Consider the following 17323-nt stretch of genomic DNA (forward strand, 5'->3'; position numbering starts at 1 on the left):
CAGCCTCACAGACCCCATTCCCAGCACTTGGCCCCACATCGATCCAAAACAGACATCTGCACATGCCTGCTGAGCTGCGTGAGGTTCAGCGCCCATCTATGCCATGTGACGCAGCCACAGCGAGACTCAGGCTTCACACTCAAGGGGACCCGCCCCTGAGGTTAGAGGCTCTCCAATCAGCAGATCTTCCCCTCACTTCACCGTGATGTTTAATACTAGCAGTTTTGTTCTTGCGGATATGTTCAAGAGAGAGAGACAGAGAGAGGGGGAGAGAAAGAGAGAGTTGCTTCCAGGCAGGGTCTCACTAAGTTGCCCAGGCTGGCTAATGGACTCACTCTGTAACCCAGGCAAGCCTTGATCTCGCCATCCCTAATAGCTGGGGTGACAAGCATGTGTACTACGATGCATGGGCATCGGGGTTACTGGCCGTCATGCAGTCTGCGGCACAGTGAGGGTGACAGGCTGAAAAGTGTCAGTAGTCTGACCACTCAGGGAAAAACCACAGTCTGAGCAAGGAGATAATAAAGCTGTTTTCCTTTCTTGTGGCCTAGGAAACTCCCAGATGCTGGTGGGCAAAGACGGTCTGCCGTGTAACCAGCCCAGCCCCATTGGTGGAGGAGCACCTAGACACCCAGTTTCTTCCAGATGCTCTCCCTGTGACTAAGGAAGGGAAGGCTAACCATGTGTTCTGAGTCGGGGAGGGAGACACTCCACAGATGCTAGAAAGGAAGGGTCGCTGCCCCGTCTACAGCCACCTTAGCCAGGACACATTGGATCAATAGGACGGGCCTTTGCCCTGATGGCTCAGGCATGCAAGGCAGATGCCAGCTGCCACCCCGCATACTGAGAATTCCAATCAGCTACCCTTGTTGGGCGTCGGTTTTCTGCAGAGTGACCTCTTGGGTGCGGTGGGGCCTGCTTCTCAACAGGTGTTCTGTTTACGAGAGGAAAGGGACACTAGTCTAGGCCACCCAAACCCTGAGTCCTCTGTTCCCTCCCTCTTACCCTTGACTTAAGTCTAGCTGCCTCTTTTATTCAGCCTTCACCACACCAGACACCCTGGTGTCCTAGTCCTAGGCACACAGTAATTATTAAATCCAGATGCTTATTGTCTGGTGGGAGCCATTTCTACCTCACAATAAGGTCAGCCAGGTCCTAAGCAGGTCACTGGCAGTCCCTATGCCCACCCTGAGCTGCGGGTCCTAGAGTCCCCTGCTGGCAGGACCCCACTGATGGAGAGAGCCTGGGACACCCCCCCCACACCCTGCACAACTGGAGGCTCACAGCTGCTCTCTGCAGGAAGATCTACAGGAAGATGACGTGGACTCAGATGAGTGTAACAGGGGCTGGGTGATGGTGGAGGGGTGCTGTTGCCCCCAAGGGCATGCCTTCTCTCAAAGACCTGTGAAGAGGCTGCTCCCTTTCCACTCAAACTCCCTGCTGCAAGCCGGCTGCCTACAGCGAAGTGCGCCCCCAGGGACCAGAACCCAGCACTGATCTAGCCCAGCCTTTTCCTGCTGCGACCCAGGCAAGGCTGGTATCCTTTTTAGTAAAGAGGAGATAATGACTGCTCCTGGTCTCTTCACGTGAATGACACTTGTCCTTACACTGTCCTGTAAGGACTGAGCTGGGGATGAGGATTGCATTTTATGTCAAGAGTGGCTGAGTGTAGTGGTTTGCTGATTCCGCAGAGCTTCCTGTTTGTGTCACGGGCCTGGCGGGAGCCATGCTCCAGTCCTTTGGATACCCGTGTTTGTTGAACACCAGACCCCTGTGTATTTTACCAGTGTTTTATTTAATCCTCACGACAAGCCTGTGAGGGTGATGTTATTGTGCCCATCTTGCAGATGAGCTAGCTGAGGCCTCTGGAGTGGTATGTCCTTGCTGAGGACTACTGCAGCGAGCTGAGGGTTACAGATCTAGCAGTAGGCAGAATCCCACCCCTTTGCCACATGCCATCCCCAGGTGGTCACCTTCTGGGATGAGCTGGAATGTGTCAGAGTCACAGCACATTCCCAGGTGTGCTGGCCTTCAGAGTTGGAACTCTGAGGGTACAAACTGTCCCTGGCAGCCCTACATGGGATGAGGGGCAAGCTTGGAAGTGTCCCTGCAGCCCTGACCCAGAGCCAGGATTCCCCCCCACACGGAGGGGTGGGGAGGAGCTTTCCCATGGGGATTTCCCCAAGGGGCTGGAGTGGGCTCTTTCCTGGGGTCAGAGAAGGACATTTGCTTGCTGGCTGAGGTGGGGAATCCCCATGGATTTCACGGTGCCAGTGGGAGGAGCCTATTGTTTTCCTAAGGCACAGTCCCTAAGGGAGAAGAAAGGCTAGGCCGGTCAGAATTAGCCTCTCAGCCAAGTCTCTCGGCGTCTGGAGCTCCATCTCCTCCTCCATCACCTACTTCTGCCTTGAGACTATGGCACCAGACAGTGGCACTTGTATTAATAACTGAAGGAAACGGTCCAAGATTTGCAGCCTCCACCCACTTCTGAGGAAAAAAAGACACCAGATCGTTCATTACCACACTGACTTCTGGTGGCACTCGCTAGAATCAAGGCAAATAGTCAGTGTTTGGGGATTGGGTAATATACTGTGAGCAGACACAGGGAAAGTACTAAGAGACAGAAGTTATCCCTAAGAGGAAATTTCAATGGCAGGAGCATTTCATAATAGATTTTAGTAAAAATTCAAGCCACAAAACAATGGTTATAATTTCTTTTTCTCTTTTTGGTTTTGTAACTAAATTTTATTTTTCTGTTTTATGTATATGGATATTTTGCTTGCATATATGTCTGTGTGCCACCTGCATGCCTGGTGCCCATTGAAGTCAGAAAAAGACCTCAGATCCTTTGGAACTAGAGTTAGGGACAGTTGTGAGCCACCACGTGGGTACTGGGAATCAAACCTGGGTCCTCTGAAAGAGCAGCCAGTGCCCTTAACCACTGAGTTACTTCTCCAGCCCCTTGTTGTTTTAAAGCAGGACCTCACTATACATTCCAGACTGACTTCAAACTGCCTGCAATCCTCCTGCCTCAGCTCTGAGCAGGAGACTACAAGCTTGTGCCACCACATACAGCTTGATTTCCTTCCTCTCCTCCCAGTTTTACATTGCAAGCCAGACATGGTGATGTACACCTATAATCCCAGGCTTGAGAAGTGGAATCATTGGGGTCAGGGGTTCAAGGTCAACCTGTGCAGCATGAAACCCTGTCTGAAAATATGTGAAAAGAAAATGTCTGGAAGAATGTCTGTGAAATGCTTTTGCTGTCTGTTTTGTCCTGTTTTTGTGTTATGAGACCAAGTCTCACTTGTGTTGACCAGGAGCTTTCTATGGAAACCAGGCTGGGCTCGTAGTGGTCCTCCGGCTCTGCCTCCCCAGTGCTGGGATCACAGTATATACCAAAGGTCAACTGTAATTGTTGCTGAGAAGGAGAATTATAAATGTCTTCTGAGAGGGGTTTTCTGATTTCAGTATTTCCCAAATCCATCAGTGAAAACATATTGTCTTTTAGTCTTTTGTAGCTGCGAAGGGAAAAGTCCACAGTGTGGGGTGTCTCCCTTTGTCTGTGGCTAGGGAACAGAGGGCCCCAGCCAAGGTACGGAGTGCCGATAGGGCAGATCCTACAAGAGAGGCCTCAGAGGGGAATTGGCCCAGTTTAGTTATTCAAGCATTACCAGAGAGACAGTGCAGGCTGCAACAGGAGGCTCCTCCGTCCTTTCTGTCCCTCACCCTACGTTGTTGCCCTCACAGGCCCATTGGCATCTGAAATTACCTCTCTGCTAATGGCATGTTAGTTGAATTTGGTCCTCTGCAACAGAAGGCAGCCCTGGGAAACAGAACAGGAGCCCTGACTAACTAGTCCTTGAGCCTCACACACACACATACACACACACACACACACCATCATGGAAGAGCAGATGAGATCTTGGCTTATAAGAACATGGGGACTTTCTCAGCAGGACATTTGTCCAGACTCACATGATAATGTGAGCTGGAACTGACATCACAGGAGTCGAGAAGCCAAGAGAGAGCAGGCTTATGAGCCCAGAAGTGGATGGAGCTTGACACTGGGAGAACCTGGTCCTGTCGATGGTTCCAGTTATAGGTGCTGTGAATGGACCAGCTTTGTGGTCTGCACTCTCCATCCCTTTGCCTCTAGCTTCTCTCTTCTGAACAGGCTGCACTTGAGACATGTTCATCCCATCCATTCTGCTGGTCCTGCAGTGACCAGGTATGCAAGGTGCTCCATCCATCTTCACAGCACATGGCCTGTCTCTGTGGGCTGCTCACCCTCCCTGGCAGCCCTTCTCCTACTGTCCCTCCTACAGACTGTGAGTCCTCGGTCACCTTTGCCAAGCCATTGGAGGGGCTTCTGTTGTCCACATCTCCTCTCCAGACATCCATCCTCTTGTTGGTTGATGATTACCGTAGGAGGGCCCAGCCCACTGTGGGTGACATCATCCCTAGGCAGATGGGCCTGGGCTGTATAAGGAAGCAAGCAGAGCGTGAGCCAGGGAGGGAGCCAGCAAGCATCATGCATCCATGGCTTCTGCCCTAGGTTCCTGCTCTGATGTCCCTTAATAGGTTATGAGCTAGAGGTGTAAGGTGAAATAAACCCTCCCTTCCTCAAGTTGCTTTTGCTCAGGGTTTTATCACAACACCAGAAATCAAACCAGAAAAAACCCCAGTCCTAGGAGTCCTCCCTCAGCCTGTTAGCTCTGCTTTCTAGAATCTGGCCACATCCCAGCACCTCCATGCTACCTGCTCTACCCAAACCACCACCATCCCCAGCATGTCTGCGGTGGTGGGCTCTCTTGCTGAATGGTTCTACCTTTGCTCCTAAGTTTATTCTCAACAGTGCTTCCAGGATGATCATTGCTAAAATACGAACTGTTACGTTACATCGTCTCTCTGTATAAAGCCCTCTAGCTTGCCTCTAAGGCCCTGCTCTCTCAACACTTGGTACCAGCTCAGGACCCAAAGACCAAGTTCTCCACACAAAGGAAATGTATTTGCCCCAGAGGGACAAATGGCAAGGGGAAGGGAACAAGGAAGAGAGGGAAGGGTATTTGTTGGAGGGGGAGAGCTGCCTCTGGATAGAGAGGAAACAGATGTGGCCCATAGGCAAATGGCAGTTTATAAAGGTAAAAGGGGAAACCCCGGATGAGACGAGGTATTTAATTTTGATTGGACATGTTAATTAGGTGAGCCAATGGGGGCTTTTGATTGCCAGACTTCAATACTTTGACAGCTGGACCCTGGTAGTCGACCTCAAGAGAAATAAGTGACCAAATAAGGGAACAGACCTTGGAGACGAGCTTTAGGAATGTAATCTAATGGTTTTTAGCAGGGCAGAGGGAATGGGAGGAAAGGGCAAGGCCTGCCAGAGCCATGTTTGCTATGCCGGGCTGGCCAGAGTCCCTTCCTTCCCCCTACCTCCTGTTCCTCAGTGGCTTTCCTCGCCTCTTACTGCTCTGATCACAACTGACCTCACTGGTCACCTCCAGACCTTTGCCTTTGTTGTTCTTGACACTGGGAACCACCTTTCCATTAACCCTTTGGGTTCATGGCCTCACTTTTTCAGTTCTTTTTGCACAATGTACCTTCTTAGATCTGCAGCCATCCCTGTGTGTGTGTGTGTGTGTGTGTGTGTGTGTGTACTTTCTTTCGTCCTTTTCTTTGTTTTAGTTCTCTTGCAGCCTAACCTGCCCTTGAACTTACTACGTATCCAAGTATGACCTTGAACTTTGAGTTCTCCTGCCCCTGTCTCCCAAGTGTAATGACCACAGGCACATGCCACCACACAAATCGATGGCTTCGTATGTGCTAGGCAAGCACTCTGCCAACTGAGTCACACTCCAGCCCCACTATTTAGAATTTTAAACTTCTCAATGTCCTCTACCTTCTCCTGCTTTTCTGGGTGTTTTTTTCCTCCATAGCACTTTACTACCTGTGACTGCTGTGTTCTGTTTGTTTTTTTATTCAGACTTTAGTATTTCCAAGAACACCACACACCCCCTAAGGGGAGGGACTTCTGTTCCCCTGGAACAGTGCCTGGCGTGTACACTAGGTGTTCAATAAGTAACTGATGAGATCGGGCACATTCGGGGTGATATGACCATAGGGTGTTCAGTAAGTGGCTGGTGAGTGGCTTCATTGGTAAAGATAAATAAACAGGTTGCTCCTCTTTACTGATCCTTGAAACGGGATGGGGGAGGGCTGGGGGAGGGCTGGGGCTTCTCCCAGTTTACGAGCATTCAAGGCCAAGTGAGAAGGAAACCTCAGAATGGGCCTTGTGTGGAAGCCACGTCACTGTCTGTCTCAGCTTGTGTTCACTAGCCCACATCTCAGTGGCTCCAGGAGAACTTGGCGCAGATGGGCCTGCCTCATTCACCTTCCATCCCAGTGCCCACTGCTCACTTCCCTTTGTTCCTTTTCTAGGCGTCAGCGTGTGCAGCCGCTCAGGCGAAAGCAGCATGGAGGTGAGAGCAGTCAGGCTGTGGCTAGCTCGGGATTTCCCGTGTTAAAGGTTTGGGAAAGTGGCCCAGGAAGTCCCAGGGGACTGGTGCTGACTTCATGGACAGAGAGTGAACCCTGGGGTTAGGGGACAGTTCAGTAACGTCAGGGGTGATGTGAGGTCTTTGGCGCTTGAAGATTAGTCAGGTTTCTGGTGCTACAGCAGAACACCTGAGATCAGATAACCTGTCAGGGGCAACAGTTCATTCTTACTCCTTTTTCCTAGAGGCAGGAAGCCCAAGACCAGATGGCCCCATCCTGCATGGGTCTCATGCAAGGAGAGAGGGAAGCAGCAGCCAGCAGGGCAGGGGTCCCTGAGGACCCTTCCCTCCCAGTGATCCAGTCACTTGGGCTCCACAGAGCCAGTGATTTCAGAGTGACAGACCGTGTTCTAGACACAGCTTGGGAAAATGCCTGATTGTGGACCCACAGGACAGATTTTCTGCTCCACCACCCAAAGGCTTCCCTTTCCAGCTCTTTCCAGAGATCCTACATGGTGCTCTGAAGTCAAGGAAGGCCTTAAACAGTTTAGTTCTAGACTAAGAATTCACTAAAATCACCCCAGTCCCAGCATGTGATTCCTCTGGTTTCCTGCTGAACCTCAGTCTAAATGACAAAATGAAAATATTCAGTGGCTAGCTGATGTAGGCAGCACATCTCTATTACAATATACTGCTGATGTGGGGGACCTGTGGATATGGGAGACCACTGATGTGGGGGACCTGCTGGGGGGACTGTTGATGTGGGCAACTGCTGAGGGGGGACTGTTGATGTGGGAACTGTTGATGTGGGGGACCTACTGGGAGGGGACTGTTGGTGGGGACTGCTGGGGAGGGTGACTGCTGAGCAGCGGGGGGTACTGTTGATGTGATTAGACAACTTTAAAACTGTCCCGCGTTGGACCAAGCAATGGGCTTCACAGAACTAAGGGATAATCATATTTAGGCAAAGGAGAATGTACAAAGGTGTCTGTAACTACATTGTTTATAAAGGAAACATCAGGAAGCAATGGGAAACATCAAAAAGAAATTACTCCGGAGCCTTTTAGAATGCTTAGTAAGGGTGCTTGCCACCAAGCCTGAAGACCTGAGTTTGATTCCCCAAGACCCACACAGTAGAAGGAGAGAACCCCCACTCCACAGGTTGTCTTCTGACCACCCACACTCAGTTGACAACATGTGTGCCCCTCCCATTCAAGGACACACCAGATGATAAATAAATAAATGTAATTCTAAAACAGAAAAGGAAGTATTCAGAATTTGTACATCTGTTCAAGGGTGTGTCAGGCCTCAGAGTGGCATCTGCACACATTTATCGGGACAGGCATATCTGTTGTTTTGGTTTGTTGTTTGTGTTTTGAAACAGGGTCTCACAATGTTACCCTGACTGGCCTGGAACTCACTATGTAGACCAAGCTAGCTTGGTCCCAGAACTCTGCTGCCTCTGCCTCCTGATGCTGTGATTAAAGGCGTGCGCTATGATTTCTAGTTGTCTGTTTGTGTTTAAGACAGGCTGTCCTGTAGCCCAGGCTAGCTTTGGGCTCCTTGTGTAGTCAGTCAGCTCAGACCTTCCTGCCTCTGTCTCTCAGGTGCTGGGATCATGGGTGTAAACCACTATACCTGGCAGTATATTTGGATATATTGGTTGTGAACAAAAGAAAATAGAAAAACCTTACATCACCTAGCTGGTACCCTGCATCCTGGAAAGTTGAAGACGACCAGTCTCTTAGCCAACCTGGGAACAGGACAACGTGACCTGCCTCAGCCTGTCTCCCACACCTGGTGAAAGGAACACGTCCCGGGCTGCAGCACAGACTCTCACGTGCTGAGCGCTCAGCAAGTGTCTACCCAGAACACATGGACCTGGAGGACTCTTCCAGAAGCCTTAATGTTCTGTTTTGTTTGGGGGTAGGGCTAAGAGAATCATGAGTCATTTCAGTATTTCCTTGTTTTCTACAAAGCATACTTCTGCACTGATGGCATACATTTCTTTTAAATGTATGTGGATTTTTTTTTTCACCGTATGTATTTTTAGTGCAGCCACTGAAGAGGGAGGAGAGGTGACAAGATAGCTCTGTGGGTAAAGGTGCCTACCATCTGATGATGCAAGCCTTGAAACCCGAGTTCAATCCCCTGGACCTATAGAAAGGTGGGAACAGAGAACCAGCTCTACACAACATTGGTTCTCCTACCTCCACGTGTGATACCTTCATCCTTTCACTCAACAGTAAATCAAAATTTAAAAACTTTTTTTTTTGAGCTGTAGAGCATTTGACTTGGGTAGGCAAGCCAGCTGAATAGCCCCCTGCACAAAGCTTTAGACTCTCTGAGCTCCAGGCAGGGAGGAGAAGTGCTGGAAATGAGGAAAAGACACACCCTGGGGACCTGCTCCAGCGCCAGCTAGCCTGTTCCTCTCCACACCCTACTGCTGGCTCCTGGTAGAAGAGCTGCTGACCTCAGGCTAGCCTGTCACAGCTTCAGATGGTCAACTGTCTGCCTTCTGCAACTGCTGAGACCGCCCAGCTCTAGTCCTTCAGAGAGAAGTCACGTGGCTCCAGGTCCTGGCTCCTTGCCCATCTTTGGCACCATTTTGCCCACATCCAGATCAGGAAAGGCAGGAGTCTTAAGGGATCCCTAAGTCATTCTGCAGGAGTAACCACCTCTTGGCTAGACAGTGGTGGCACATGCCTTTAATACCAGCACTTGAGAGGCAGAGGCAGGTGGATCTGTGTGAATTCGAGACCAGTCTGGTCTACAGAGCAAGTTCCCAGACAGTCAGGGATGAATGGACAGATGGTCTATGGTGTGCCTCTGACCAGAGACAACACATGACATGACCTGTCTGGCACAGTGGACTGGCGGGTGCCACTTTTGCCTGGTAGCTCACTATGAGTGCTCTGCCCAGAAACATGAAAGTCATATGACTAGCCTCAGAAGGGTTAGGCTTAGGGTCACGTAAGTCTCACTTCTTCTGCTCTAGTCACAAGTCTGCCTGAATTCAGGGAAGAAAACAGACTCAACTCTCAGTGGGTGAAGCGTCAATCGTGAACCCTGAGCCATTCAAGGAAGTTGAGTGTGTGTGTGTGTGTGTGTGTGTGTGTGTGTGTGTGTCCCCATCTGTGTTCTGTTTATCACAAGCATGCATGAGCACGTGTATATCTGTGTGCATTAAGAATCATTCTCGGCCGGGCGGTGGCGGCGCACGCCTTTAATCCCAGCACTCGGGAGGCAGAGGCGGGCGGATCTTTGTGAGTTCGAGGCCAGCCTGGTCTACAAGAGCTAGCTCCAGGACAGGCACCAAAGCTACAGAGAAACCCTGTCTCGAAAAACCAAAAACCAAAAACCAAAAAAAAAAAAAAAAAAAGAATCATTCTCAATCAGTCTCCACAATCCTCACTGATCTGGAATCCCTCAGTCACACCCAGAGCTCACTGATGTGGGTTTTTAAAGATCCACACTCCGGTCCTCACGTTGGCATGGCAAGGGCTTTCCTCACTGGACCACCCGCCCAGCCTGGAAGTCGAGTCTTACTGTCATATGTTCAGTGCAGCCTGAGCCTTCCACCCACGTTCGCCCTGCGTTCTCCTGCCCTCCCTGCACCCTTTCTCTGTCCTGCCACCTGGGCAGGGTACAGGGCGGGATTCCCAGTCTCCATACTCTCGTCTACAAACCCCAGCTCCTCTGAAGCTCCAGGGGCACGGAGGCTTCGCAGCCACAAGTGCACCCCTCTGCTCCCCTCTGGTAGCCATCACTCCCCATCTTTCCTCCTTCCAGGCTTTGAATGACTCAGCCGTTCATGTTTCCTTCACTGTTCTCTGCTTTTTTGAGAGTTTTATACCATTTGATTTTTTTTTGCGGGGGGGGGGTACCTCTTTTGGAATAGTGTTTCTCTGTATAACCCTGGCTACCCCAGAATGTACTCTGTATACCTGGCTGGCCTGCCTCTGCCAGGATTAAAGGCGGCTGCCACCACCGCCCAGCCCATTTTCTTTCTCAACTGGCATTTTTGTGCCCTTTAGGAGAGAAGGAGTTCATTTGTGTGAATAACCTAGCGTGTTATCTGTAAGCCCTGCCACATCAGCTTAGGTGCATTTAAAGTGTGTGCCATGCTCCCAGCCCCTTGGTACGGCGGCCACATTGAGCCTTTTGTTGAGAATTCAGCTGCTTCTATAAATATGTACACTTACCTTCGAAGTACTAAGCTAAATAGAGGTGGGTGTCAGTCCATAACACGGACCCCAACCCTGGGCTAGAATCCCTTTTCTTGTTATTGTGTATGAGTGAGTACATGTGTGTATATGAGCACTCATGCCGTGGTACATGTGTAGAAACTGTGTGGAGATCAGCCAGGTGGAAGACTTCAGCTTTCCCCAGTTTCCCACCGCGTTTGCCCATTGAAGACCTCAGCTGAGTACAGAGAGGAGTAGAGTGATGGGGGTGGGAGGCTTTGTCCCCCAGCTCCTTCCCTACCTAGCTCAGCCTTGCCAGTGTTCCTCCGGCAGCACTCAACTGCAGTTGCAGGGGGATGCAGGGTTCCGGGCCACAGCTTCCTACAGTGTTGCGGTTCCCTTTGGATTGCTCTCTAGGCTGCCTGCCCTCCCCTCTTTATAAACAGGCCCTTCCTTAAACTCTCCTGTCCCTTTGGGTGGAGGGAAGGGGCGTGTCTGCTTCCTGCTGAGACTCTGGCCTAAACAAAACATTTTCTGATTTGCATCTAATAAAAGAATCAACAGTTCTCCAGCTGAGCCTCGCCAAGCTCCTCATAGGAGCCCTACCCAGAAAGCTTTAAGCGTTTCCAGGCCACACAGTGGTCAGCTGGTTGGTAGCTTGCTGCTCTTCACCTTCGCGTCCTACCTTTTGTTTGTTTGTTTGTTTGTTTGTTTTGTTTTGTTTTCAAGACAGGGTTTCTCTGTTTCTCTGTAGCTTTAGAGCCTGTCCTGGAACTCACTCTGTAGACCAGGCTGGCCTCGAACTCACAGAGATCTGCCTGCTTCTGCCTCCCAAGTGCTAGGATTTAAGGCGTACGCCACCACCACCCAGCCACATCCTAGCTTTTAACTGTACTCGGGACAATGGAGGGGACCTGGTTAGTGACTTCTCACTGGAGAATCTGAAGAAGAAAATAAGCAGGTATTTTCTTACGTGAAGAGAAACCAGGAGAAAGACTGGACAGTGACTTTCAGAATCTATGTGGCAGGTTGGAAAATACCAGTCGTGCTGGGGTTGGGAGGTGGGGAGGGTGGGGTGTGTGACTTCCTGGAGAGCAGGTCCTTGCTAGGTTTACACAGTGAAGTTGGACGTCTTAGGGGACATCCAGGCAGTATCCAGTGGGATTCCCCCAGGCTTCCTGTGAGAAGTCCCTCAGGTGGACCCACCCAGCCTGTGTGATGCTGGATCAATTCTACTCTGCAGAGGGTCATGTGCTTGTCTGTCGCTGGCAGAAGAACATGCTAGAGGCCAGGGAGGCCGTGTGGCAGGCCCACTATCACAGGTGGTGAGTCCGGACTGCCATTTCTCCACCCGGACACTCCCTGGATTCTCTCACCACCTTGTCAGGGCCTCCAGTTAGCCCTTAGTGTCTTCTTTAATTTGCATAACTCTCTGAGTCACCCATGTCTCTAGTGAAAGAAAAAAAAATAGATAACCAAGAACTATTTGCCGCTCAGTCCCTAAAAGCACAAAAAGGAAACATCATGGATGGTGCTTTTTAAATTTTTTATTATATTTTTAGCTGGGGTGTGCTCCCATGCCATGCAGTGCCTGTAGGGGTCAGAGGACAGCCTGAGGGAGCGAGCTTTCTCCTTCTACCATGGAGGGCCCTGGAATCAAGCCTGATGACTTGGTGACAAGAGCTTTGCCACAGAACTGTCTCTGCAGCCCTCATAGATGCTTCTTAGAGATGGCCCGGTACCAGGCTATGTATCCATGTTGCTTTCTGGTACAGGTGTGTGCTAGTAGCTGTGGCTTTGGGATGGATGACCCATGCTTGTGAGAACACACTGACCACTGTTGCTATGGGTTTTGCAACCTATTAGTATGCTTTTAAAGGCATGTGTGTGTGCGTGTTCTGGACCATTGAGCCCCAGTTACATTCACAAGACATAAAGCATACAGAGCTCAAGTATAACAAGTTTTCAAAGTCTACTGAAGTCTGCCTTTGGTGGTAGCTGCTACAGAGGTGGGTTTAATCCCCAAATGTCAAAACAAGAAGCAACGGTATGTAGAAGGGTGCGCTGTACTGTCAAAAGAGAGAAACTGAAGATGCTATTTGATCAATTAGGCTCCTACCTCACCTGGACAAGGGAGGTGCTCTCTAGGTAGCAGTCAAGTCTGGAAGCTGGGATTGCTGAGATGGTCCAGCGCAGGGCACAGGCTGCCAACTCCGCTGGCCTGAGCTGCATCCCTGGGATCCACATGGCAGGAGGTGAGAACCAACCCCCAGAAGTTATCCTCTGATTTCCAACCACATGCATGCCATGAAGTGTACACACATGCACACACAAATAATAAGTGTAATTTGAAAATTTAAAAACAAGACCATCGAAAACGATCAATGAAGTTAAAGATTTGCTAGATGTCGAGCTAAAAACCAAGTTAATTTAGTCTAAATAGGTCAATGTAAAAATAAATAAATAGGATCAATGTATATGGGCACCAGTGTTTGTAATAAAACACCTCAGAACTACCAGAAAGGAGAAGAGTAACAAAACAGGAAGGGTAGTGTCACGCTGGTCAGCAAGAGTTGCCACTGTGGTCCCACAGACAGGAGATGAGATGGATGGATGGTACACGGATGAGTGAGATTCCAGCCAGGGGCATTGAAGGCAGGGCTCAGGCCCTCTGGGCCACCCCCACAGAGCTACAGACCTCTACCCCTCCTAAGCAGAGGAAAAGGTGTGGACTGTCATTCCCACCTCACAGGGAGGAGACCAGAACTAGGGAAGTGGAATGGTACAGCCTAGTGGACGGCTCCAGTCCGCCACTCCTGCTATAACCACACTTCTCTCACCTCCAGGAAGAAGCATTTCAACCCTTGAGTGACATAGCTTCTAGCAGATTAATGTATTCTCTCGCATCCCACGCCACTCTGAGTCCTTTGGTCAAGTGCATCCATCCGAAAAACACTCCCCACCCCCAGCAGCCCTGTCTAGCCGAAGCCAGGAAGCCTCAAGCCCCTTTCAGTTCACTATCTGAACTCAACCCTACAAGGCAGATCAGAGGCACTGCTCCAAGATCCTGCTTTTAGTTCAGCCCACTCACTGTGGATGGCAGAGAAAACCCAAGGCTTGGATTCCTAGCACTGCCTGTCTGCAGAGCCCCCTCCCACAGCAGGAGCTTCATGGTCCCTGTTTCTAGATGGGCAGATGGGGCCCAGGTAGGCAAAATACCAGTGTGTGAGCCTGTGTCCTTTCTCTTCCTGTCTAAGCTGCCTGTAGTCTGACAAGAGTATACTGGAAGTCAGCTGTCTCTAGGGAGATTGCCACCAACCTCATGGAATTTTCAGGAAGTTCTCAGTTACACTCTTAAAACTAAGCCCAGTGTGGTCCTCAACAAAATGTTGCAAATTCCTAATCTGGACACAGAGGCCAAGAGGGCGTGGCCTGGAAGTCAGAGCCGGCTGTTACCCATAAACACAGACACCCTGCGTCAGCCTTCCTCTTCCTCTGCTAGAATTGTCAGAGCCTCAGCCATGCTCCTGCCCTAGGGAAGCCCAGCTGCCACCTCTCTGGGTGACTCAATAGTAGCTGCTCACAGTGAGCGATCCATTTCCCTGGGCAGAGTGGGTGGGGCCTCCCATGCTCCCATGACACGCCATTTCACCTGATGCAACTGCTTTCAGCACGGAAGAAACACATTGCAACAGCATGCTGCAACACTTCTTCCGCCTGTATGGGGAAACCTCACATGAGCAAAGATGGCATCTCCACCGCACTGATACACTGCACTCTGCTGGAGGTGTCTTTCATCAGGACCACTTTGTCAGGGCCACTGGCATGGCTCAGCAGATGAGGGCGCTTGGTCGCTAAGCCTGACTACCTGAGTTCAGTCCCTAGGACCTACATGGTGGAAGGGGAAAACCATTCCCTCAAATTATCCCTTAACTTCCACATATGTGCCCCAGCATGCATTCCCCCTTGCAGAACTAAATGTAAAACAAAGGAATTTTTGTTATTTATATGTCTGTGTGTGTTTACATGTGCCGTGTGTGTGCAGGTGCCCATGGAATGTAAAAGTGCCTCGGCCCCCCTGGAACTGGAGTGACAAGCAGTTACAAGCAGTCACACCTGGATCCTCTGCAAGAGCAAGAAGTACTCTTACCTGCTGGGCCATCTCTCCAGCTCCAGCTTGAGACATCTCAGTGGATCTGCTTTCCCAGTGCTTTTGAAACTCCTGGTGCCTGCATCTCTCCCGGACCCCAAAAGTCCCAAAGAATTTGTTGTGAATTAAAATAAATGAAAAATTTTTTTATTAAAGGATGACATAAACAAAATAAAGCACAAAGCATAAGTGTAAATGGATGACATTTCCTCAAGTGAACTTAGCCTAAGTAACCAGTATTGAGCTGAAGGACATCACCTGTATCCCTTGTTGCCATGCCTAAGTCTGCAGGGAAACATCAGGCATGTCTGCAGGGTCGCAGCTGGATACAGTGGGTACGCTAATAGTCACAGCTGGGAGCTCGGAGTCGAAAGATCAGAAGTGCAAGGTCATCCTGAGGTTAGTGTTAATTGTCCAGGTTCTAGAGGATCTAGAATAAAACCCTCCAGGAATGGTCATGCCTGTAAGGAATTATCTTGATGAGGTTCACTGAGGTGGAAAGACCCCCGCCCCCTTCCCAACAAGGAGGGTGGGACCTGGACTACAAGAAAAGGAGGATGCCATCAGAGCACAGCTGTCACCACTCTCCCTGACTGTTGATGCAGTATGACCTCTGACCTCCTGCTCCCACCACCACACCATCCCCACCTGAAGCCACAACTTTCCTGCCGTGATAGATGGACGACACCCTAGAACCAGGCAGGGTTTCTCTTTGCAGCCGTGGCTGTCCTGGAACTCGCTCTGTAGACCAGGCTGGCCTCGAACTCACAGAGATCCGCCTGCCTCTACCTCCTGAGTGCTGGGATTAAAGGCGTGCGCCACCACTGCCTGGCTTGTCAGGATATTTTATAACAAAAAACAGTAGCTACTGCATACAGAGTTTGAGGTCAACCTAGGCTATTAGATCTACCTCAGGAAAAAAAAAAACATAGGAGATAAGTCACTGACTCCAACAATATCTGTCCTTTGTTTCTGGCTCCTTCTGCTCAGCGACAAGTCTGGGAGATGGCCCATCCGAGTTGTTGCCTGTAATCACTGTGGTTTGTTCATTCAAGGAGACAGGGTCTCCTTGTGCAGCCCCAGCTGGCCAGGAGCTCACTGTGTAGACCAGACTGGATAGGCACTCACAGAGATCTATCTGCTTCTGCCTCCTGAGTGCTGGGATTCAAAAGGCATATGCCGACACACCCGGCTGTCCCATCTTAAACCACGAGTTGCATGGAGGGGCTCTCCCTCCATTCATCTGATCCTCCTACAGCTGGGAGGTGTTGCCGAGTGAACATTCTGATGTGGCCTTCAGGAGCACAGGTTTCTCGTGGGCGGATGCTTGACGGTGGGATGACAGACCCTCCAGCTGTGAGTGGGGAGAGTTCGGCACATCTTTGCCAGCAGTTGATATTTTCTGATTATTTTTTCACGTTTCCTGGTCTAGTGGGTGTGCGGAGGTATCATATTCACAGTGTGGTTTTAATTTGCATTTCCCCAGTGACTGATGTAGCTGAATACCTTTTTATATGTTTAGTAGCCATTTAGAACTCTCCGGAAGTATCTGTTGAAATATCTGGATATGAGCGCATCTCTTTCATTTCTGAGACAGGATCTCATGTAGCCCAGGCTAGCCTTCAAACTTACTAGATAGCCAAGATTGACCTAGAACTTCTCACCTTCCTGCCTTTACTTGCCGAGTGCTGGGATCACAGGTATAAAACCACCACACCCAGTTTTCTGCCGCTGAGGAATGAAACCCGGGGCTTTGTGCTTGCCCAGTGATTGTTCTACATCCCGGCCATGATCGGCGCGTATTTCTAAAAGCCCTTGGGTAACTCTAGTGTACAGCCAGGGTTGAAAACCTTGTGAGATTAGTGTTAATTGTCCAGGATCGAAACCAGAAATGCTTGTCCTTTCCCCTGTGTGAGTCCTACTCTACCCCTGAACTAGAGAGGACCGCATGGCTGTGTTGGGAAAGGTAACCTTCACTCTTCTCTAGATGCACCTCCCAGAAAGAAGCAAGAGGTTGGAGCTGACAGTCAAGGATTTTAGGAATGTGACCTCCACTTCAGAAGGGCCTTGGGGTGAGGCTTGAGTCATCCACAACTACCACAGACATTTCCTGACCACAGAAATGGCCCTTTGCTGGTCCTTACAGAGCCTCAGGCAATCATAGAGAGGAAGTAGAGGGTGCCATGCCAGGTACTTCCCAGTTTCTAGGCTAGCATGAATGGGTCCCAGCTCATGTCTGAGGTTACAGTCAGGCTGGGGTCAGTATAGATGTGTTCCAGAGACAGGGAGGTCGGCATCTTCCAACACGAGAAGGAAATGTGGTCCATACCTAAACAAGAGCTAGGCAGGGTCAAGCTGACTGCCCTGTGTGGGGTCCATGGTAGCACCATGCCACACTGGTTAGTGAGGAACCTTCCACTGAGTCCGTAGTTGGTCCCTAGGACCAAGGCTGTGCTGGAGCCTGGACTAGGTCTACACAAAGGCCCCTC

General features: G+C 50.2%; 1 long non-coding RNA gene across 2 annotated transcripts in view; it reads left to right on the plus strand.

Annotated features, from left to right (window-relative positions):
• The window catches only part of LOC125402755 (uncharacterized), a 64991-nt gene that overhangs the window by 33245 nt on the left and 14423 nt on the right, over positions 1-17323 (plus strand). For both annotated transcript variants that reach the window (XR_007232729.3, XR_007232731.3), the window contains exon 3: positions 14730-15233. This is a non-coding gene — a long non-coding RNA (uncharacterized LOC125402755). The remainder of the gene's footprint in view (positions 1-14729; positions 15234-17323) is intronic.

Source organism: Myodes glareolus, chromosome 9 (assembly GCF_982192425.1).
Source record: "Myodes glareolus chromosome 9, mMyoGla1.1, whole genome shotgun sequence".
Classification (NCBI taxonomy): Eukaryota; Metazoa; Chordata; class Mammalia; order Rodentia; family Cricetidae; genus Myodes; species Myodes glareolus.